The sequence below is a fragment of the Schistocerca cancellata genome, chromosome 10, assembly GCF_023864275.1.
Source record: "Schistocerca cancellata isolate TAMUIC-IGC-003103 chromosome 10, iqSchCanc2.1, whole genome shotgun sequence".
NCBI lineage: Eukaryota > Metazoa > Arthropoda > Insecta > Orthoptera > Acrididae > Schistocerca > Schistocerca cancellata.
In genome coordinates this window covers 222,919,903-222,943,573 of record NC_064635.1, presented here as the reverse complement: position 1 = coordinate 222,943,573, position 23,671 = coordinate 222,919,903, and the positions used below count along the sequence as shown (strand labels likewise).

The 23,671-nt window shown below is 38.6% G+C and overlaps 1 protein-coding gene across 9 annotated transcripts in view; it reads right to left on the bottom strand.

The window, feature by feature from the left end:
* Positions 1–23,671, bottom strand: part of LOC126106877 (longitudinals lacking protein, isoforms N/O/W/X/Y-like) — a 321,743-nt gene that overhangs the window by 93,335 nt on the left and 204,737 nt on the right. For 4 of the 9 annotated variants that reach the window (XM_049913277.1, XM_049913280.1, XM_049913282.1 and 1 more), the window contains one exon: positions 386–516. The exons of 4 other annotated variants lie outside the window; for them this stretch is intronic. The gene's annotated coding sequence lies outside the window, so the exon portion shown is untranslated. Of the gene's footprint in view, positions 1–385; positions 517–13,651; positions 13,673–23,671 lie in introns of those variants that run through there. One more of the 9 variants, XM_049913283.1, reaches the window with a different exon arrangement.

Genomic DNA, 23,671 nt, shown 5'->3' with positions numbered 1-23,671 from the left:
CCATCGTATGCTGTGTGGACTCTATCTCTGCTTTGTAATGAAAGATGTTGTGTAGCTCTTACAATATTTGAGTTCTGAGCAAATAAAGTTCTGTGTTTTTTGACTTTAAAATCACTTTCTAATTGTTCCCACATACTGAGTGCAAGTGTAGTATCTATATTTTGTACAGTCTTCTATATGCCATAAATCAATGCATGCTCATCCCTGATATGAGCTGAGATTTATTTCACTTAATAAAAAAATGTATGAAAATACCAAATGTTTTGTTAGTCACAATAAATTTTCTAGTGTGAATTAACAAAATTTCCCCACATACTACCCAACCATGATATTATTGCGCTTGGCCTCTCATTGAAAACACAATGTGACATTACAGTGACACTACCTTCATGAGCAAACTGCCTGGTCATTAGAACAGCACAGCACATTCTGATGGGCTTCAAGCGCACAGCCAAGCACAGGGGTGAACATCCTCAGTCGCAGGTGTAGTAATATTGGGACCGGCTAATAAGCACACTGTCACACATAATAACAAAAACATCATGAGCCAAATGTAATCACAAAATACAATCACGAAAAATTTGATATCACTTTCTCAGAGATGAACTGTAATCACTTTTTATATAACAGGTTTTAATTGTCCATCTAGACTGATTTAATTTTTTCGGATGATTGACGTTGGGTTCATGTGAAATACCCTCATTCTACAGATAAAAGGTCTGTAGATAAAAGTGAACAGCACATTTTACGATATGCGACCTCGCTATTATACCAAATCAAAAATCAAATTTACCAGAACATAACTGCCTGTATTGGATATGAGAGTAACACAGCCCTCTTATTAGTAAACTTTACATGTTACATCACAGGATATAATAGTGACCTTGAACAGCCCACACTGTTCATATAGCCCACACGGCAACTGCTAAAGGTAGCGTCTGGTACATTTGTCATGTATGAATGAAAATTGCATTTCCAAACTTAATTTTTTGTTTGTTAAGAATAGTTGTCAGAAATACTTGCTTGAATCCTGTGATTTGATTGGATAAAATCTTTTTAGGCATGAAGATATGTAATTTATGTGGTACAGCAGGTGATGTTGCCACAAGCTTCTAGCTGATACAGCATCTTTCTCACGGTCACTGTTTTGGCATTATGCTGTGAGTAAAACAGTCAGACCGCCACTGTGGACGAAGGGGCCGCGTAGGAAGGTCACTTCAGCAATTTCAGACACAGCATACTACGCGTTCAAGCTGCCCCACCACACACTTTCGCTCACCTATTGCCTTGTACATCTGTAAATAACAACCATCACCGCAGTCTCCATAAATGTTAAAATAGACATTGTAGTTGTGGGTGAATTGGCTATGCTCATTCAAAATTAAGTTTAAATCCTGCTTCTTGTGACTGTAAATTTTGAATTGTTCTAAGATTTAAGGAATCACTCCTTTTGAGCTCTGCACGAGATTTCCAAATTATGATCAATATCTGTTACAGAGAGCTTTAAAGTCGCCACAAGGGCTCCAAAATAGATTTTTGTTTTCAGAGTACGTGTGCTCCGTGAACAGAGTTTTGAATCTTCTCCCTGATTACGCTATGTACTGTTTACCACAGTAATTGCACTTATTCCTACACACTACCGAATCCTGAAACTGATTCCTACTATTACAGGCTTTGTGAAAGAGACTAAATTTAAGTTTGATGTACTTTTTCCACGTTAGTTGGCAAATACATATTTCTTGAATCTGCTTTAATTATTCCTGACTGTAATGTGACCTATGCTTATTTGTTTTTGTTATTTCTTCTTTACCTACTTATAAAACTTACATTATTTCCCTGCTTTTATATCGATTCACCGTGAGCATTGTTTTAAAATGTTCAGCCCTCTTTCAACTTCAAGTTGGTGGAGTGGCAATATTAATCATCTATACACATTGCACTAAAATACACCCACCAAGGTAGTGATTCATGCTTACAGATTTTCAAGGCGACAGGGTAGAGAGAGAGAGTGTTGGGACAAGTGGAACACATGTTGAACTTGAAGAAGGCCTCCTGCCCAGCCCTCTGCCCACGGTGACAGCAGACAATAGTTCACCTTGCGGCACAGCACCAAAGTGGTGGCCACAAAAGGGAGCGTGCTGCAATGGTGGCATGCCTACGGCAATGTCACAGATACGGATACAGTCTGCCATTCGAATTACATATTTTTGTGACTTTTTATTATGTTTTTGCCCCTGACAGACCACAAATATCAATAATTTTCACAGACAGTATTCTCGACAAACAAAAAGGATTAATTTTTCATTCATACATGATGCCACCCGCTGGTAGTTGCCTTGTGGGCTATACGAAGAACACCTACTACCTACTACCTACGAATATACCTACCTATCACACCACTATTTTATTCTGTAATATAGCAAGGAAATTTTGCTGGTAAGCTGGACATATTACTCTTGAATCTAATACAGTCAGGTTCATTCAGGTACATTTAACTTTTGATATGGTATACTAACAGCAATGCTTATAGTGGAGTATATGTTGGTATTACTTTTATCTACATATCTGAGGATGCACGATGTGAACCTAAGCCATTCCTCTAACCAAATTGAAGCAATGTAGATGGATAATCAAAAATCTGTCAATATAACTAGTTAAAAAGCACCTGAAGATATCAGTCTGCTACCAAAACACATCATGTCCAACTAAAAAGTAAGATTACAGTGTGACTGAAATAGAAATGTGTGTGTTTAAAACATTTGTATGACAGTGCAGGTTACATCCAGCTCCATAAAACATGGATAAATTAAAATACTGCAGGTGCAGGAAATTTAGATTTAGTGCTACAAAAAATGCAACCTTCCCAATCATCTGCATATTTGATACTCTCAAAGAGAAAAATATAAATATCCATGAATAACCTGAAAACTTTGATATATCAGGACTCTGTCATAAAAAATCCAGTATTTCTAATATAAAAATATGAATTAGATCAGATTGCTAGTCACCATACAGAGGAAGTATTGAGCAACTACCAGGCACATTTAAAAGTAGATTGCCGAAAAGGTATTGGACAAGCCCTACCTCAGATAAAAAGACTTATATTCATATTTACATAACTCACAAACAATGGTTATGGTCATTCCCAAATACCAAAGTCCCACTCGGATGAGTAGCCATCTCAGTTGGGGTGTATAGAGAGAGTACAAATCAGATACAGGTGTGGAGGGGGAGAGAGAGAGATGGAGGGATGCATGGTGCGGAAGGAGGGGGAGGAGGGGGGGTGGCAGAAGATAAATGTGCCTGTTTCGTAACTAACACCTCCCTATGTGGTGAATAGTAATCTGTTCTAATTCATAACATTATTCCATCTAGGCTTTTTCATTGTTTGAGAAATTATTACATAATTAATGCAAATGGAACACAAGAAGACAGAAAACAGATAAAAATGACAACAAGAAGATGAATTTCAAAGGCATTTTTGGTCAAATTATTTTATACACCCATCGCAATTCCCTTACAGAAACATACTAAATCAACATTAATGAGATGATAAATAAATGTGCTTCAGCCAAATGACAAGTTCACAAATGCAGCACAAATCTCATGGGTATCCACTCATGGTGCAATGAGTGATGCTATTCTAGAACTGTGAAACTAAACTGCTCAGCTTTACACCACAATGTACCTCTTAAATCACATGTACTATATAGTAAGGGATTATTTATGTTATCCAAAGTAGGGTTTGGGGATAAAGTGACAAACAAATAACAAAATCAGCTCTATTATTCCCCCAATATTCACTATCCAATCACATTAATGTGACCACCTGCCAAAAGCCTGAACAACCCCATCTTCCAGTGCAGACCATTGCAACACATGAACAAAGAGTGGCAATGATGTTTTGGAAGCTACCAACAGGGATGTGGAGCCATGGCAAACTGCACAAGGTTTCTCGGCTGAGGATGCTTGGTGCAAACAGCCCAATCGAGGTGATCCCACAGATTCTTAATTGGGCTTAAATCCAGGGAGTGTGCTAGCCACAGGAATGCACTAAACTCATCATCGTACTCTTCAAACCACACGTGCACACAGCGAGCTTTCTGACACATAGCACTGTCCTGTTAGTACATGCCTCTGGGACGGGGTGCGGGGGGGTTAGGGGAGGGGGAGGGGGACACAACAGCATGCAGGGATATGGTCCCCACGGATAGATGCATACTTGTGTTGATCCACTGTGCCTTGCAGAAAGATGAGCTCACCCAAGGAATGTTATAACAACATTCCCCAGAACATAATACCCCCTCCTATGGCCTGGATCCTCCCGACGATTATTGCAGGGTGTTTGCTTTCAGATGTTTCACACTGCACATACCAATGGCCATCTGTCCGATGGAGCAGCTGCAGATTCTAGAAGAATATAAAAGTTCCAATTCCAAAGAAAGCAGTTGCTGACAGATGTGAAAATTACCGAACTGTAATTTTAATAAGTCATGCAAAATACTAACACAAATTCTTCACAGACAAATGGAAAAACTGGTAGAAGCCGACCTCGTGGAAGATCAGCTTGGATTTGGCAGAAATGTCAGAACACGTGAGGCAATACTGACCCTAAACTTTTCGTAGAAGGCAGGTTAAGAACAGGCAAACCTATATTTCTAGCATTTGTAGACTTAGAGGAAGCTATTGGCAAATTTGACTAGAATACTTTCTTTCACATTGTAAAGGTAGCAGGTGTAAAATACAGGGAGCAAAAGGCTATTTACAATTTGTACAGAAACCAGATGGCAGTTATAAGACCCAAGGGGCACAAAAGGGAAGCAGTGGTTGAGAAGTGAGTGAGACAGGCTTGTTGCCTATCCCCAATGTTATTCAATCTGTGTACTGAGCAAGTAGTAATGGAAACAAAAGAAAAGGAGTAGGAATTAAAATCCATGGGGAAGAAATAAAAACTTTGAGGTTTGCCAATGACATTGTGATCCTGTCAGAGACAGAAAAGGATTTGGAAGAGAAGTTGAACAGAATGGACAGTGTCTTGAAAGGAGGATATAAGATGAACATCAATGAAAGCAAGACGTGGATAATGGAATGCAGTCAAATTAAATTAGATGATGCTGAGGGAATTATATTGGAAAATGAGACCCTTAAAGTAGTAAAGGAGTTTTGCTATTTGGGAAGTAAAATAACTGATGATGGCCGCAGTAGGGAGGATATAAAATGTAGACTCGTAATGGTGAGAAAAGCATTTCTGAAGAAGAGAAATTTGTTAACATCGAGTATAGATTTAGGCATCATGAAGTCCTTTCCGAAAGTATTTGTATAGAGTGTAGCCATGTATGGAAGAGAAACATGGACGATAAACTGTTTAGAGAAGAAGAGAATAGAAGCTTTGAAATGTAGTGTTATAGAAGAATGCTGAAGATAAGATAGGTACTCCATGTAACCAATGAAGAGGTCCTGAACAGAATGGGTGAGGAGAGAGATTTATAGCACAACCTGACTAGAAGAAGGCATCAGTTGGAAGGACATATTCTGAGGCATTGAGGGGTCACCAATTTAGTACTGGAGAGCAGGATGGAGGGCAAAACTTGTAGAGGGAGAGGAAAAGATGAATACACTAAGCAGATTCAGAAGCATGTAGGTTGCAGTAGGTACTTATAGATGAAGAAGATTGCACAAGATAGAGTAGCACGAAGAGCTGCATCGAGCCAGTCTTTCGACTGAAGACCACAACAACAACAGCTCACAACTGTATATTCATTTGTTTTACAAATACATATCTGTAAAACTGTATGACATGCTCTTCCTGTTACTGCATCTACATTTTATTTTATAAGAAGCAAGTCTATAGGAGGTGAGAAGTGAAATAAAAATTGTTGCAATGAAAATTGGCCCCTGAAATGGTAGCCCTGACATGATCAAGAAGGTACAGCAGAAAAACAGAAGACTGTGAACACAGCCAACAAAAATGCTGCAGTTCCAAGAAAAGTTGAAGTGGACTAGGTCATTGTGAAATTACCACCCTTTTTGGTAGAAAACCCTGAAATTTTGTTCTACCAGCAGAACCACAGTTTCATATTGCTGGTACAACAAGTTAAGTAACAACTTTTAATTACCTGTTAATGCAACTAGAGGTACAATTTGTTGAAAACATCTGTGAGTGAAGAGTGATAAATAAAAAGATTAGTCAGTAAACTGCAGTTAGGTGATCTAAAAACAACTTAATTGTTGTTGAAAATGAAAGGTCATGCAGGAAGACAATGTGAGTGAAACAATCCTTAAAATTTTATGGCTAGTCAAACTTGCCTGCCATATTCAAACAAAGAAGGTGTTTGTAAACAGGTCCTTATGAACTAAAATGATGGAATCTCTCAGTAGCAATATAAAAATGGGAAATGCTGCTGCTACCATTTTTGTCCATGCAGATCATGCCTCATTAACTTCGCCATTCCATCTTGTTTATCTCCAGTTTAGTTCTAAGTTCGCAACTAATCTGTGTTGTGTCTGGCATAAAAATGTAGTGGCTGATGATATGTATAGGCCGGAAGAACTACAGTTGGATTACAATGAAACAGCTATCTCACAAGAGAGAGAAATTAGAATTTCATATCAAGCCAAGTTGAATGCAGCAGTCACTGACATTTACGTAGTTTACTCCTGTGGTTTGCTATGTCGCAGAGGTCATTCCTCTATACATCCCCAAACAATTAAGGAACACAGCTTTTAAGTATTACTGCAACATGGCTCACCAAAGGGTGGGATCTTCAGTTAATCTCATATCATCCAAATGTGTCTGGCCAAAGTTGAAGGAGGATGTGCAAGAATGGACGAAGGCATGTACAACCTGATATAAGAGTAAAATTACAAGGCATATTACATCATATAGTGGAAAACTCCCCTTTATTGATGAATGTTTTCATTTGGTACATACTGATCTACTGGGTATGCCATCACCCTCTGATGTATGTGCTTACCATTTAATTTGTATCGATTCCTTCACAAGTTGGACAGAAGTGGTGATCTTTTTAAATAGTGAAGCAGACAGAGTAGTAACAGCATTCTTTTAATTCATGGAATATCAGATTCGAAACACCACAACAGTTAAGGAACACAATTTCCATCTAACATAATCCAAGCCTTAGAAAAAATCTGAGGCTGTAAAGAGGCTACAACTAATGCACATCACCCACAGCCCAATGGAAAAATTGGGAGACTTCACCTTAGACTACATATGCCAAACAAGCCAATGCTACAACCAAATTAAGTAACATATTACCCCACAATATTATTTTTCCTCCATTGCTCCTTCTACATTGAAAGCAATTCTACAGTAACATAATTGTTGTACAGTACTACACTGAAGTTACCTGAGACTTGAAATTAGCATTACAATAAACGTTAACCTTCCAACTTCAGTCATCAAACTGAAGAAAAGGGGTTTTCTTTTTAATAAATGCACCACCATTTGACTGTGAATAAACAACAATAGTCAAATGGTGGTGTGTTTATTTAATACTTATTGTAGGACTGTTGCCCAGCAACATCGAAAACTGTTTCCTGAAGAAATGAATGACTCCCATGAAACTTACACAGTAGTGCTACAAGAGCAATGAATGCTTTTCATCCACAAGTATCTTAAAGTAGAAATTATGTATGTGTTAGAATTTATAACATGCAAACTGAACTCTCATATCCATTCGAAGGCCCTTATGAAGTGATTCAACATTTGCCAAAGTTTTTTACTGTTAACTTTAAAGATAAAGTATTCAACATTTCTATTGATCGACTGAAGCCATGAGCATCCAGAATTATTAGCTCAGTAGCCAGATGGTCAGGAAAGTAGTTTTCAAGTGTCCCCGAAAATTACAAGATCAGGAAGTGTCATGAAATTCCCTGGCAAGTCACTAAATGACAACAAAATGGAGGGGTAGAGATGTGGAGACATAAAATATTAACAGTGACTGAAAAGTAAATTACTTTTTCAAGCTATTCATAACTGTACATTCATTTGTCTTACCAATGTATGGAACACTTTGCCTTTCACTGCACCTAGAATTTGTTTCTTGGTTGTAAGAACTTGGTTGTAAGAACTAAGATGTGAGTCGGAAACAGAACATGTTGTAATCAAAAATGGTTTTTGGTTTTATTAAAATTCTGTATTAAAGGAGTTAAACATCAATAACAAAGCTCCTCATTAATAAAAAGAAACTAACTCTGTAGAAAATAACTTCAATATTCTTTGTGAATATATTTTCTAATGAGCAATTTGACATGCAACAGTAGATGCATTGTGATTTGCTGTCTTGCCCAAATTATAGTTATTTGCCATTTAGCCAAGCCTCAAAAAAGTAATTTCCTGTTTATAAGAAAAACATACAGCTACCAGCCAAAGCCAACCCCAAATACCCACCTACTTCCAATCAAATATATGATATTGTCAACCTACTTTGCCCAAATGAACTATAAACTGACTGGTTGAGCTGTAAAACACAGTCAAGCATGATTTCTTTATTGTAACAATCATTACTTGTTGCCAATATGGGTGCACTCAGGAACATAACTAAAGCTGTTGTATGATTGTTTGTAAGCAATGTTTGTCAACATGAAACCATTTTCCATTCAATACTTTAAATTACTAGTATATAAGCAAATCCAAAACACAAAGAATTTCCTTTCTGTATTCTAATACTAATTGTTTTCAGTGTTGGTCAGGACTGAATACATGAGGCAATAGGGAATGCATAAAAGCTTCCACATCAACAGACCACAACCGAGAGAAGAAGCTTCTTTAGCAAACATCTACTACCACAAAATACAACAAGAAAATAAGGGAGCAAAAAAAAGATAACATTGATGGATCGAGGACACTAATAGATGAGGCAAACTGAACGAAGAGTGTAAAATATACACAGAAGTATTAAACAGAGCCACGAAAATCAAAAGAAGGAGACAAGTGAAACAATGGTTCAACCACGACTGCTACATGGAAGGAAAGAAACCCTACATGCATTACACATAGCAAAAACACACAGACGACAGAGATATAGAAGAAGAAAGTCTCACCTACAACAGAATAAATTCACATGAAGAAATTGGAAATGTTTCACACAAAACATAGATACTCTGGTAGAGTGCATACATATATTGAAAGTGAGAAGGGTGCAGCATGAATTGACTTTACACATATTCTGAAAGTAGTTGTTATGAACCAATTCAAAAAATATTTGATTTGGTTAAATACCACATTATTCATGCTTTTATTTTAGTGATCAGGACACAATCTCAGTATACATCATTTGTCTATCATACTTCCATATCCAATTATATGTTTGCTACTAAGTCTAGGACATTATGAACACGTTTCCTGCAATGTAGTGCAAGCAACATAGCCAAACAAAAGCTGGCAATTTTTTTTTCTTGCTGCAACACTTTTTCCCAATGCCTGTATACTCAAAGAGAGTGTTAAGATGTCGTTTCAAGTAGTGTATGAAAAATTTGTCTACATAAAATAATTTCGCATTCACAACTTCCAATTACTACTGCATCAACAATTCCCTAAAACAAATTCTCATAATGGTATTTTCCTATCTATTAAAGTGTTTCCAACCTTGTGAGACTGTGCAAACGTGGCAAAATAGCGTGTGCACAGATCTTCTAAAAACAGAAAAATACATTATGGGACCTATGAGGGATTCAATTGGAGGGCAGAATGAATCAGAGGACCAAATGACATTAAAAATGCACACATTCTTTTTAGGAATTTTTTATTATGTTCCGATAACAAATACGACAAAACATGTAAGGAAAAACTGTCAGTCATACAAGTGCCTTTCCTACTGGACATTTCAGGAAGCTATTCACCTTTACATCACTCTGGCAGCACAAAAATTATTTACTGGTCGATACCGTTTCCAGTGGTTGATAGCCAATCATTTACCCAGAAAAACTGGACCTCTCTGCATATTTATGTGCAATATATAGTATTTATTTCAGTGTCCGAGTCTTGGAAAAATCATGTAAAGTGTGTCCACAAGGCACTCAATGAAATAGGATTCATTCCTCTGTATATTCATTTCACCATATATCTCTGTATCATCACCTTCTTCTTCTTCTTCTTCTTCCTGGTCTTAATATTGTATCGTCACAGGTTCGGCATGTTCTTTCTCCTCTCCATCATAGCTTCGAATTTTACCATTCTATTTCTCTTCCTCTAACCTATCTACCTCTTCTATATCTCTTTCAACCCATTCTATCGTCTTATGTCTCTGCTTGAAGAGAATAACTCACAAGCTGCAAGAATATAATGAGAAAATTCCCAACTAGCAATAGGACTGACATTCATAAAAGAAAAAATATGTTTACTTTCCTATACATAGTCATTACTATTATTATTATTCTTGATTATTATAATTATTTTTTGATTGTTATAATTATCATTGTACTACTTTTATAATCTCTAATTTTTTTCTGTAACATTAATACTGTATAACATGTTATATGTCCTTAATGTTCTGTAGAAACTGAAATTTTTTGAATCTGAGTATGCCTGGTTAGGTGTAAGAGAGGGCCTGAAGGCCCTAATCTTGCCAGGTAAAATAAATGCATAAATAAATAAATAAATAATCATTGGATTCGGCAATGGTCAGTTGCCCTAGAGTCACAACCAATATTCCCCCCCCCTCCCTGAACCCCCTCCCTGAACCCCCTCCCCACTCCCACCCCTATCCTCCCATCTAAAATGCAGGACAGAATTTGTGTACCCAAACTATCTGTGCATAGTGACATATCTCTTGTGAAAGTGATCAAAAGTTTTCTGACTGTTTGTGATTCACATTAACCGAGACAAAATGTGGGTACTATCATAGTATTCATGTAATCGGATGTGGGAAACCATCTTAATATCTCCTCCAGACTGGCAAGCACACCTGTCAATGCTATTGATCCATTGGACGGGTTTGAACTCAGGCACTTACACCTCCTGTAAGAGTCACGCTGGCACACAGTATGTCTAGATGTACATTACATGTAGTCTCTGTAACTATGTACGCATGTATTTGTGTGTGTGTGTGTGTGTGTGTGTGTGTGTGTGTGTGTGTGTGTGTGAGAAATTGTGACTCATGTTTATGCGCTGTTTCCTACTCCATTTTTGTCATTCTATCAGATCTGTCTACCAACAGCCTTCGCAACAACCAGCTTTATGTGGTCTCTCCATCCTAAATTCCTTCAGGCATAGGTTCCAATGTAATTTACAGCTGTGTCCAAAACATCTGTCTCCACTATTAACTGTCTATATTGTAGGCACACAATAAAGGATTTGTCCATCTGTTTACTTGAAATAAAATACTCTTGTTAAAATGTCACTCCTACTTCAGTTTTGCTATGAGGACCAGGATGTTCATGTTTTCTTTGCCACATGTTATTTCTGCAAAAAATTTCAAAATAAAATAGGCTTAACCCTTTGAGTCTCAAAAACATGTAAAGAAATATATTTCCAGGGAAAATAAAAATAAACAACAACAACAGTACACCTGAAAAGAAAAAGTCAATTTTGATCTGATGATGGCATATGCTGCCTCAGAGTTAGGACATGTACTGATAATGGTTTATTAATGCTCACAGTCAGAGGTCTCACTGCGATTCAAACGTGTGAAGCAAGCATATGAACCTGTCCCAGAAATACTCTCATGCTTCCCACAGTCAAATGAATGAGTTTGAAAGAGGTCAAATTATAGCCTTCCAAGTGGTGGGATGATCCTTTTGGAGAACTGCCACACAAGATGGATGTGCTGCATCAGTTGCGCAACACTGCTGGTATCAGTGGTTGTGTGAACATTCTCACGCCTGTATGAAAATTTCTGGATATCCATGCAGCAGAGGTGCTCACCAGGATCATAATATTGTAAGGGTAGCAGTGGCAGACCGTACAGTTCCCATAGCACAGATAAGAAGGCTTGTGACCCCCAGAAATATCAACACAAACTTTTGTGAACCAATTATTAACAGTGTGACTACAGGCACACACAACTCTGCCCTGTGTTCCTCTCAAGCCACAGCATCAATGTGTATGGCTCAACTGGTACCATCAGAGGATCACTTGGCAGATGCAATGGCACACTGTGGTCTTCAGTGACAAAAGAACATTCTGTCCGCACACATACGATAGTCGTTTGTGCATATGCTGTAGAGCTGGTGAGCACTGTCTTGTAGAGTGCATTCGTCCAAGACACACTGACCCCATCCTGGGACTTATCACCTTTGGTTTTTCTGGCCGGGACACTAGCCGGCACTTGGTATGTACAGAATGTTGTTAGTCCCATTCTTTTGCCATTCCTGCAACAGGTAGGTGATGTGTTTTTCCAGGGGAATAATGCTCACCCACACACTGCCCATGAAATTCAACTTGCTCTGAAAGACATGCAGCAACTTTCCTGGCCAGCATGATCTCTTGACTTGTCTCCAGTTGGGCACATGTGGGATATGATGGGATAAGAAGTGTGACCCATCAATCAATAACTCTAACTAACTATGTGAACTGGTCGAGCAGGCAAGGTATAACATATCCTAGGACAGAAATCACTATCTGTATGAACTATTGGCAGTATATAATTTTAAAATTTTTCACACAAATGACCTTCATCGTCATCATCATCATCATCATCATCATCATCATCATCATAGAAAGCAATGAATACAAAACTAGCAAAAAGTAAATCCTCAATTAATTTAAGGAGGTAGTCTCACTTTGAAATCACTAGGACATGAAGTTTTCAACCATCCATCCAAAGCAAATTCATAATTTTCCTAGACACAATCCCACATGTCAAAACTTCCGTGGACTCATAATGATTAAAACAAATTACAGTCCTAGATACACAAGCAAAAATGGGGCTAAAATTTAATAAATTTTGCAACAAAACTACAAACTGCCCCAGTGGTTTCGACACCACTTATAAAAGCAGTAACACAGACTCAACCTTTACTAAAATAACTTTAGATATACTTACTTTCAAGTCAACAATCTCCACAATATGATGTGTGTACACTTGTCACAGTCACCTACAATGTAGTATAATCTCAGTGCCAGCTGCTGCTTTAAACACTATAAGAGCATGCCACAATGTATTACATTCATAGAAATCCTCTGTGTACCACTAAATGTCTTGCAACAGATTTGGTGGTTTCAAGCTGAGGTCACATACTTTTTTTAAAAATTTGTGGTTTCAGGCGGAAACCACTGGTAATCAAAAGTAAACATAGATATATGGTAACATGCTTTGACCAAAATAGTTACAACTGCATAAAACGCATGTGAGTCCTTCCAATTAATTGTGCATAAAATATCTCCCCATTTGAGCGTCCCAGTGGGAGATGTTGAGGAAGGTCAAATTGAAACAAGGAAGGAAAGGAGATTATAGTAGGAATATGGAATGTAAAGAATTTATTACAATTGGAGATGTTGAACAATCAGAGTAATTCTGTAATATTTTCATATCAATACTGTTATCAATACTGTTTGATTTGCACTCATATAATTAAGGTCTTTACCATACTCGTAAGAGAGTGTATGAATGACAATACAACACTGTTGTCTCTCTGTCTCTCTCAAGTATAACAACTTCCCATGCGTTGAAACTGCCAAGTTTTTACATACTTTTAAAGTATACCCATAACTTGTAGTGCTGCGAGAATTTCGGGGATAAATTCCATAAACACTTGGCTCTCCACCGTCTCGAACATCCGATATTTTAATGACAAGGGTGAGAGAGTCTGTTTACTGCACCACATGTCTGTGTGCGCAGGAAGGACAGCTGTCACAAGGAGCCAGGAGCTGTGTCAGACGAGCGGCCCTGCAAGTGGTTACAAGGAACACCCTAGAAGTTATATCAAAAAGTCAAAGAACATTTGGATAATGTTCCATGGTGTGTGGTGTCATATATTGTTGCTAAACTGACAAGAGCCTACAAATACATAATTTATTTCAAGAATATAGAGCTGGTTAATAATATTTCCCTTGAAACATTCTGGCGGACCGACACTCGAACTCGGGACCTTTGCCTTTTGCGGGCAAGTGCGCTACCAACTGAGCTACCCAAGCATGACTCACGCCCCGTCCTCACAGCTTTACTTCTGCCAGTACCTCGTCTCCTACCTTCCAAACTTTACAGAAGGTTCGCAGGAAGGACAGCCATCATGAGGAGCTAGGAGCTGTGTCAGACAAGCGGCCCCGATAAGTGGTTACAAGCAACGCCCTAGAAGTTATATCAAAATGTCAAAGAATATTTGGATAATGTTCCACGGCATGTGGTGTCATGAGGATTGTTACAGAGTCAGATGAGGCATATGTTATGTAGAGACTTTTACTTTATGTCTTGGCTCTGCATGAGGCAGAACATAAGTAACTGTATGAATGTTTAGTAGATTCTGACATTTACCTTGGAACCAGTTGGATTGGTGGAGTTTGTACAGAACAACTGCTACTTTCGGACGAGAGTCAAAAATATATTGTTGTTGAACTGACAGGAGCCTATGAGTACATAATTTATTTCAAGAATATAGAGCTGGTTAACAATATTCCCCTTAACATGATACAGTCTTCAGAGATGAATTACACAGTGAGAGCAACTTAGCTGATAACCCAAAGAAGAGGATCGGCTGCATGCAGAATTTGTGAGTCAACTGAAAGAGACGTTTGAGTCGTGCAACCCAACACCGCATTGCCTCTTGTCGTCCAAGAAACTGTTAGAAACTGACACAATTTAGAGAGAGAGAGAGAGAGAGACTGACAAAATAACAGTCACACAAAAAAACACTCTAATGATCAAGAAAGTCACTTGACAACACTCAAACCTTTCTTTTTGTTAGGTTCATTTTATCGCACATCTTCTTCAAAAATAGGATATTTTTTTTTTTTTTTTTTTTTGCATGTGACAGCAGCAAGTATCCATGAGTACACTGATAACTGCAGCAAGAACACTGAAATTTTGGTCTTTACCACACTCAAACTACGTGTGTCTCTGTAGGCCTTGAAGATACTCATAAGACTTCCCACGATAATGACAATCAAACTGTTTATGTAACACTGGCTCAAATGGCTCTGAGCACTATGGGACTTAACATCTGAGGTCATCAGTCCCCTAGAACTTAGAACTACTTAAACCTAACTAACCTAAGGACATCACACACTTCCATGCCCGAGGCATGCCGTAGCGGTCGCGCGGTTCCAGACTGAAGCGCCTAGAACCGCTTGGCCACACCGGCCGGCGTTCATGTAACACTGTCCGGGATTTTCTCAAAGTCATGTTATTCTTCTATGTGAAAATTCTCTTCACATGTAAGACCTCCATTCATTCTCCTGATTTCCCCAATATCAACTTCAGCACTGTTACAATTATTGCTAAAACCATCTTCACCAGGAGAACTGTCATCATCATCATCATCATCATCATCATCATCATGAGTAAGGTCTTCTACAGCTTTCATGTGATTCTCAAAGACCTCAGATTTTGTTTCTAGTGATACTTTCAGTTGGAGTTCACTCAAAATTGATGACCTTTTGTCAGGTAATACTGCTTCTGGTGTTTGTTAAAATCTGTTCACTTTCTGAAACAGTTATTTTCCCACTGGAGCTCTTAAATTCACCACAAACAGATTGAAAAGGAATTTGACTGGATGATGATGATGATGATGATATGGCAGTGTGAGCAAATGACAGCCAGGTCTTTAGTGCCCAAATTTGACTGTAAACTTGTCCACCAGATGATTCATACTTTCTGTGCACTACTTGTCTTTGAAATGGAAACTGATGCACACTTTGAAGATCAGAAGTAACAATTTCTTTAAATGCATTTTGGCCAGTTCCCTGATCAGAACCAGACAGATTAATAGTTTTTCTACACTTTTGAAAAGATATAGAAATGGAGTCTACTTCCATAGAACCTCATTCCTGAGATGACACAGGTGGAGAACATCCTCTAAGTAACTGCACTTTTTCTTCAGTTTCTTTCTGACCTAAGGTAGAGCATGACGAGCACAGAAGCAGATTGTGATGGGATATTTTCTGAAGATATTGATGGAACATTTCTTCCACTGGCTTTCGGCACATTGACATTGTCCACAGACCCAACGCCAGACAGCTCCTTTCCTGAAAGGATTCTGAGAGCTTCAGACCACCACTAAGCTCCTCTTGCCGTACATTTACTTCACCATGATACACAAAATGCATCACAGCCTCAACCATGGCATATTTTACATAATGCAGAATAATAATTTGGTGTTTCTCATAGTTTTCAGAGCACAGTTCCTCAAGAAAATGGACTACAGACTGAGAGAATTATCTTATGCGCTCTTAAATGATGGTCCTCAGCACTAATTGTGCAGTCCATTAACTTCTCACTGTGTAACAGAGCATCAGCAACAAATGTTTACTCCACCTCAAATGAATGTTGATGCTTTGATCCGCACTGTATATTTGTCTCCACAAGACTTCAATTCTTGTACAATGTTGACTGAACAACTACAGCAATATCATTTACTGGAAAATTTCAATGTTCTTGGAACATCAGAAAATATTTTTCTGCAAGTTGATCATACTCAGGCAGGTAACCACTGTTTCTCTGAGTTTGGCAGAGTGGAATCTTCAATTGTTTATGAATGACAGATAATCTGTGGCAAAGATTGTCCTTCAAACACTACATACAGCTGCTGTTCCAAAACTTTTGAGTGCCTCAGTTAGTGTGTAAACAATCTTATGTTAATCCAACTATCTACAGGAAGAATAAGTTATAAAATTATTTACAGTGCATGAATGCTGGAGATAATGACCATTAGGGTAACTGATGAGAAACGATTATAAATTAAGAACAATGCATAATTATTTCACATTAACTTTACTGAAAACACTCTTGCAGCACCCCCTCCCCCTCCCTCCCTTCCCCCCAACAGATATACAGGATGTTGGTTGTACAACATATATCTAAGTCTTGTTCTAACAGCAGTCTTCAGCTTGGTACAATGTGTTGGCAGAATTTTGGCATCATCAGGTGCCTTCTTAGTAAGTATAGATCACCTTGTTTGATTACTTTGAATTGATCACATAAATCCACTTGATTTCCGTTGTTCATTTAAGGAATATGTGAAAACAATATCTAATATTTTGAAGCAGGTACCTAGTGAAATTTTAGCTTTCTGTCAGTGGCTACAGGAGTGAGATTGTATGGGAACTTCACTGGTTCTGGTTTACTGTGCTGCAATGCATCAGGTACATTTAACTGTCTTAAATTAAGTTAAATAAGCTCTAACTTAACGCACACTTTTGTGAAACAGAGCAACGTAAGAACTTAAAAATTCCAGATACTGGTATTCTGATAGATAAAATATAATATCTTCATAATATAATTAACAGATATGTTGTTATACTTTAATCAATTACATTATGAGACATGTTAATAAAGAGTATGTTCTTCCCCAGAAATTACATGAAAATATACCAAATGTAAACAATTATTTTTTTTATTACAAATAATGTTTCACAATTTACTTAATATTTATGTTTTACTGAAGTGGGCATTCCACTGTGGAGAAGCTTTTGTATCACGTCCTCATTGTTGCTTTTCATATCATCACTCAGTAACTGGTTTCCATTTTTTGTGCCATTTATGAAGATTTTGAATTCTTCACATGAAACCATTTTACATGCAACTGGTTTGTAGTAATTTTCTGTGTGAAACACGTCAATATATTCCCTGTAGTACTGCACTGTCAAGCTGGCAAGTGCCCAAGGTAGAGAACCTGGCCTACACTGTTCGCGAGATATGCTCTTTGACTAATGAGTTGAATGTAATCTGTGTATTTCATTACTATTTGAGTCTCTGTCCATATTTCACGCGGTAATTCGTCATTTGTGGTGGTTTCGTTAGCAATTCTGTACTCAGAAATACAATGGCAGTTTCCCAGATGGCAACTGTTCGAGAAAGTGGGTATTCCGTCATGATAAAGACAGAAACTTGTGGTTATATATCAAGCAAAAAGACAAATATGGGAGTGAAGCACAACATGCAGGTATCTATAGACCTAGTTTCTGAATGTGTACAATATTGTTACAGTATATGGTCTGATTTCACAGTTCCTAACTTTTATTAGTGTAACTATTATTAGTGAAAAAAAAAGCACATGAATTTATCTGATGTTTATCCAAACTGTAAATGATCCAACTAATTTACTAATCAAACCTTCCTTTATTTATTTTTTCAAATAAACATACATTCAGTTTAAAGTAAGTGTTTATTTTGAGGAAACCCACCTACTTCAGAAACTTATCACTGCCTAACTTGTTTGGATATCAAGCAAACTTTTTGCAACAAAACCTATTCTTCCAAAACAAATTTTGGACAGTTGGACAATGGTGCCTAACTGTGCACATATCTAGCCTACTGCTCAGGCAGAACTCACTAGACGGTGTTACAAGGCCAGTTTGGAAAGGAAGAGTGGATTCATTGTGTTGCAAGAAGATTTTTAGGAAAGAATTAAATTCTGCACTCTTTATCTTAAAAATTCTCACTGAATAGTTTAACTGAGACAGTATTTATGTTCCTGTTAAACTGTGCTTCTTAGCTTAACCAGGTTGACGGGGATGCTTTGTTAACAAAATACACACTTGGAGACTTCTTGATCTTTTCTTTTAAATAATTAATTAATTTATTATATATCAATGTATGGTATAATTTCCTGAAATTTCTGTAATACAAATTTGCTCTGTACCGACATGTGTAGCAATGTCTGTGTTAAGTGTAAATCTAAACAGCATTATTATGTTTAACAGTTTCAGCCACTCTATAAATTAAGATCAGTGCAAATGCACTGGCTGTATTTTGTGTAGTGTTCTGTGTGCAATAAACCAAATGCCTACTTATTCATGATAGAGGTTGAAACAATATTGTGAAAATTACCACTCACCATATATCGGTGACTGTGAGTCACAGACAGGCACAACAAAAAGACTGTCACAAACATAGCTTTCAGCCATTAAGGCCTTATTAGCCTAAAGCTGTATTTGTGACAGTCTTTTTGTCACGCCTATCTGCGACTCAGCATCTCTGCTATATGGTGAGTGGCAATTTTCTTTTTCACAATATTGTTACATGCCATCCTAGATTTTCCATAGAAGATGAAATTTATTTAACTTAATAAAAAATGTATGAAAGTACAAAATGTATTGTAACTTGTAATAAATTGTCTGGTTTGAAACAATAAAATTTCCTTTAACAGTCTTGCTTGAACAACCAAACAACAACAAGAACATCATTCTTGAAGCAAATGCAATAATAAATTTTGTTATGCAACAGCTGATATAATGTCCTCAGAGAATCACTTGTTGTAGAACAGATGTTCAAATGGACAATTAATTGTTTTAGTTGTTTTAAATGATTGGTTTCAGTTCACAAGAACCATAATCAAATCTAGACAAAAATAAAATAACAGCACAGACTATGATGTGCAACAATGCTGTTAAACCATGTCAAACATCAAATATGCCACAATGTACCTGACTATTGGTTACCTGTCCAACTTACCAGCAAAATTTACATGCTACGTTACAGGATAAAACAGTGGTCTGATAGAATCTGTGTTATTTGTACAGCCCGCAAGGTAACTGCCTGCACCTGATGCCTCGTACATTTGTAGATATGAACAAGAATTACATTTCCAAACTGAATTAATAATAATTGTTTGTTTGTTGAGAATACTGTTTTATCGTTGTTGTAGTCACTTGTATCAACCAAAATTAGATTCAATTCTTGGTTTTGTGGTTGTAGATCTTGAGTTGTTCTAAGATGTTAAGGACTCATTCATTTTCAGCCCTGCGTAAAATGTTCAAATTACGAGTGCTATTCAGAATGTAAGGTCCGATCAGCCGCGAAATGGAAACCACTGTGAAAATCCGTTGAAGCTTTGCACAAACGTGTTGGGCAGTGTCTCTACTATGTCCATCGATCACAGCATGTCGCTCCTTTCAATTCTGAGTGCACAGTGAGCATGAAAAGGTGCCTAGAAAATAGTATCTTCCGCCAAGTATGAGGGCCCAGTGAGAAATTTTGCCTGAAGATATGCAGCCCACATAACATAACTGTCACGTGTTTCCTTCTTCAAGACAGTTCGCAGCCACATTCTGCAGGGGCAATGGAGATGCTCCTGCCGTGTTTCCAATTGGAAGTTTTTGATCATCGAAAATACAGCCCGTAATTGCCTCCCTCTGAGTTTCATCTCTGCTCACATGAACGGCTGGCTATGAAGACAACATTTTGGCACAGAAGCACCAGAGTCTTTCTCTCGACCCTCTTGGTAGGATCGGTGTCAATCTTGCGGTATGCACTGTCACCAAGTAGGACCCGCATATTCTCAGCATAATCCTGTCGGGATAGGATCATTGTTGCGTTGCCCTTGTCTGCAGGTAATATTACTTGCCCGCACTTGCCCGCGAAAGGCAAAGGTCCCGAGTTCGAGTCTCGGTCGGGCACACAGTTTTAATCTGCCAGGAAGTTTCAATATTACTATGTCTGGAAGACTCTGGCGCTTCTCAAGGATTCCGGCTTCCCTGACAAGATTGCCAAGAAGCTATGCCCGAGGGCTGCTGTTTCTCCTAGACTTTACAGACTGCCCAAGGTGCACAAGGAATCGATTCCATTATGTCCCACTGTCAGCAATTTTGGTGCCCCAACATATCTTCTCGCCAAGCAACTCGAACAACTGCTTAGCCCTTACATTGGGAGATGTAAACACCATATCTGTAACTCCATGGATTTCCTGGACACATCAACAACCTTACACTTAAGAAATCTGACATACTGGTGAGCTTCGACGTGCTATCTCTAGTCACTAAAGTTCCATTACAAGAATCCTTGGAACTCATCAGCCAGAAATTTGACGAAGAGACCACCAACATTTTCAGACATGTTCTGGCATCAACTTACTTCTTATTTGACGGTGAATACTACGAGCAGACAGAAGGAGTAGCCACGGGGAGTCCACTCTCACCCGTTGTCGCAAATATGTACACGGAACATTTCGAGGAGGAAGCTCTTGAATCAGCACATCTAAAACCCACCTGTTACTTTAGATATGTGGATGATACCTTCGTTATCTGGCCACACGGAAGAGATAAACTGGCAGACTTCCTCACACATCTCAACTCCAGACGCGAGAATATTAAGTTCACCACGGAGATCGAAACGGATGGGATGCTCCCTTTCCTAGATGTTTTGATTAGAAGACGAGCTGACGGCACTTTGGGTCACAGCTTGTATACGAAAAAGATGCACACCGATTTGTACCTACATGCAGATAGCTGCCACCACACGGCACAAAAGAATGGCGTGCTCAAAACTCTTGTACACACAGCTCACACCATCTCCGACAGGGACAGTCTCCGACAAGAATTGGACCGTCTGAAGACCGTCGTTTCAGAGGAACGGTTACGAGGAAGGGCAAATTCGGAAGGCTCTACATCCCACATCTGCAGCACTGGCGGAAACTGAGGATGAACCTCAGGAGGAGGTGGCCTTGACTATTATTCTGTTTTGTGGGGCCTTATCTGGAAAAAATTGGACGCATTTTACGTAAACACCAAGTGAAAACCTTCTTCCGTCCTCCAAGCATAACCGAGGGCCTTCTCAGTAGTGTCAAGGACAACCTCGGGCTATGTAAATCAGGGGTTTATCAGATACCTTGTCAATGTGGGAGAGTATACATAGGTCAGACCATTCGTACCACTGAGGACCGATGCAGAGAACATCGACGGCACACTAGACTGCGACAACCCAGTAAATCGGCAATCGCCAATCATTGCCTGTCAGAACTCCACAGCATGGATTATGACCAAACCAAAGTCCTGACACAGACTTCCAAATACTGGGACTGCGTCATCAAAGAAGCCATAGAGATTAGAGTAAGGGAGCCACAACTAAATTGTGACAGCAGTTACGACCTTAGCAAGGCGTGGGAACCCGCAATCACCCAGATTAAGAAGAAAAAGGATATTTCCCAGGGTGTACTGACTTCGGGGGAGGAGACAAGAATAACGAGAGCGGTGCCGGTGGACCCTCCTAAACGAGAAGACTTAGGATGCAGCGCCCAGACGGCAGGAGAATGGACGCTGTGCCTGCACTGTGCGCGGGGCACGGACCGCACCGACTCGTAGGAAGTGCCTGAGGGAGGAGGGAGATTGTCCTGTATATACCTGGCGCTGGCCCACCGCCAGTCAGTACATGGGCGCACCTGACGATGGCAACGTGGTCGATTGCCGAAATATTGTGTCCTATGCACACTCGTACCAGGCTGTTCACCCGAGATTTATTTCATCATAAAATACGCCTGGAGAAATTGGAGACTCACATGTAGATAAGTAGCTGGAAGATGGAGCTAGCTGTTGCAAATAACACATTTTTTATTTTTGCAGTGGTTTCCATTTTGCAGATGATCAGAACTTACTTGCCAAATACCCCTTGCATTATCAACGTTCATGGCCAAATTTTAATTTGCCATATGTGCCTCAAACACGGTAGTGTCTGGAGGGCATACATGAGCTTCCCGAGTCGAGCTTTGAAGCTCCCCTCCATGTGCCCTATGAACTGTTTAAGTGGTCACTGTACTTAATCCTATAGATATCTGAATTGTGAAACTTATTCCTACTATAGTAGACTTTCTAGCAGAGCCAGAATTTAGGCAAGTTATTTGTTTGAACACCTAGTTTTGCATTTGTTTTAGTAAAGCATCTCTTACTTCATCAGAAGTATTCTTCTGTTCTTACCTCCATACCTTGCTATAAATTTGCACCACATCCCTATCTTTCTATCAATTCATCACGATCACTTTTCTAAAAATGTTTGATGCTCTTTCAATTTCACACTGGCAGAGAGGCTATCTTAATAATTTATACCACTGCATAAAGGTGACTGCTGTTGGTTACAGAAAACTGTGCTCAATTCTTGGAAAAAGGGACAGATCACACCTGTCTACAAGGAGGGTACTAGAAGTGATTCACAAAACTGCCGTCCAATATTCTCCACATCGATTTTTTGTAGAATCGTAGAATATATTCCGAGCTCAAACATAATGATGTATCTTGAATAGCATGACCTGCTCAATGCCAACCAGCACAGATTTCGAAAACACTGATCATGTGACACACTCAAAGCTTTGAATCAAGGCAACCTGGCAGATGCAGTGTTTCTTGATTTCTGAAAAGCATTTTACTCAGTACTACAACTACTCTTACTGTCATAAATACGATCATATGGGGTATCAAGTGAAATTTGTGACTGTATTGAGGGCTTTTTGGTAGGGAGGACACAGCTTTGATGGAGAGTCATAGTCAGATGTAGAAGTAACTTTGGGTGTGCCCCAGGGAAGTGTATTGGGACCCTTTCTGTTCATGTTGTTCATGTTTTATATTAATGACCTTGCAGACAATATTAATAGTAAAATCAGGCTTTATGATAAAGTTACCTATAATGGAGTACTATCTAAGAGGACCGGCATAAATATTCTCTCAGATCTTGATAAGATTTCAACATGGTGCAGAAATTGACAACTTGCTCTAAATTTTCATTAATGTAAAATTGTGCACTTCACACACACACACACACACACACACACACACACACACACACACAAAGTA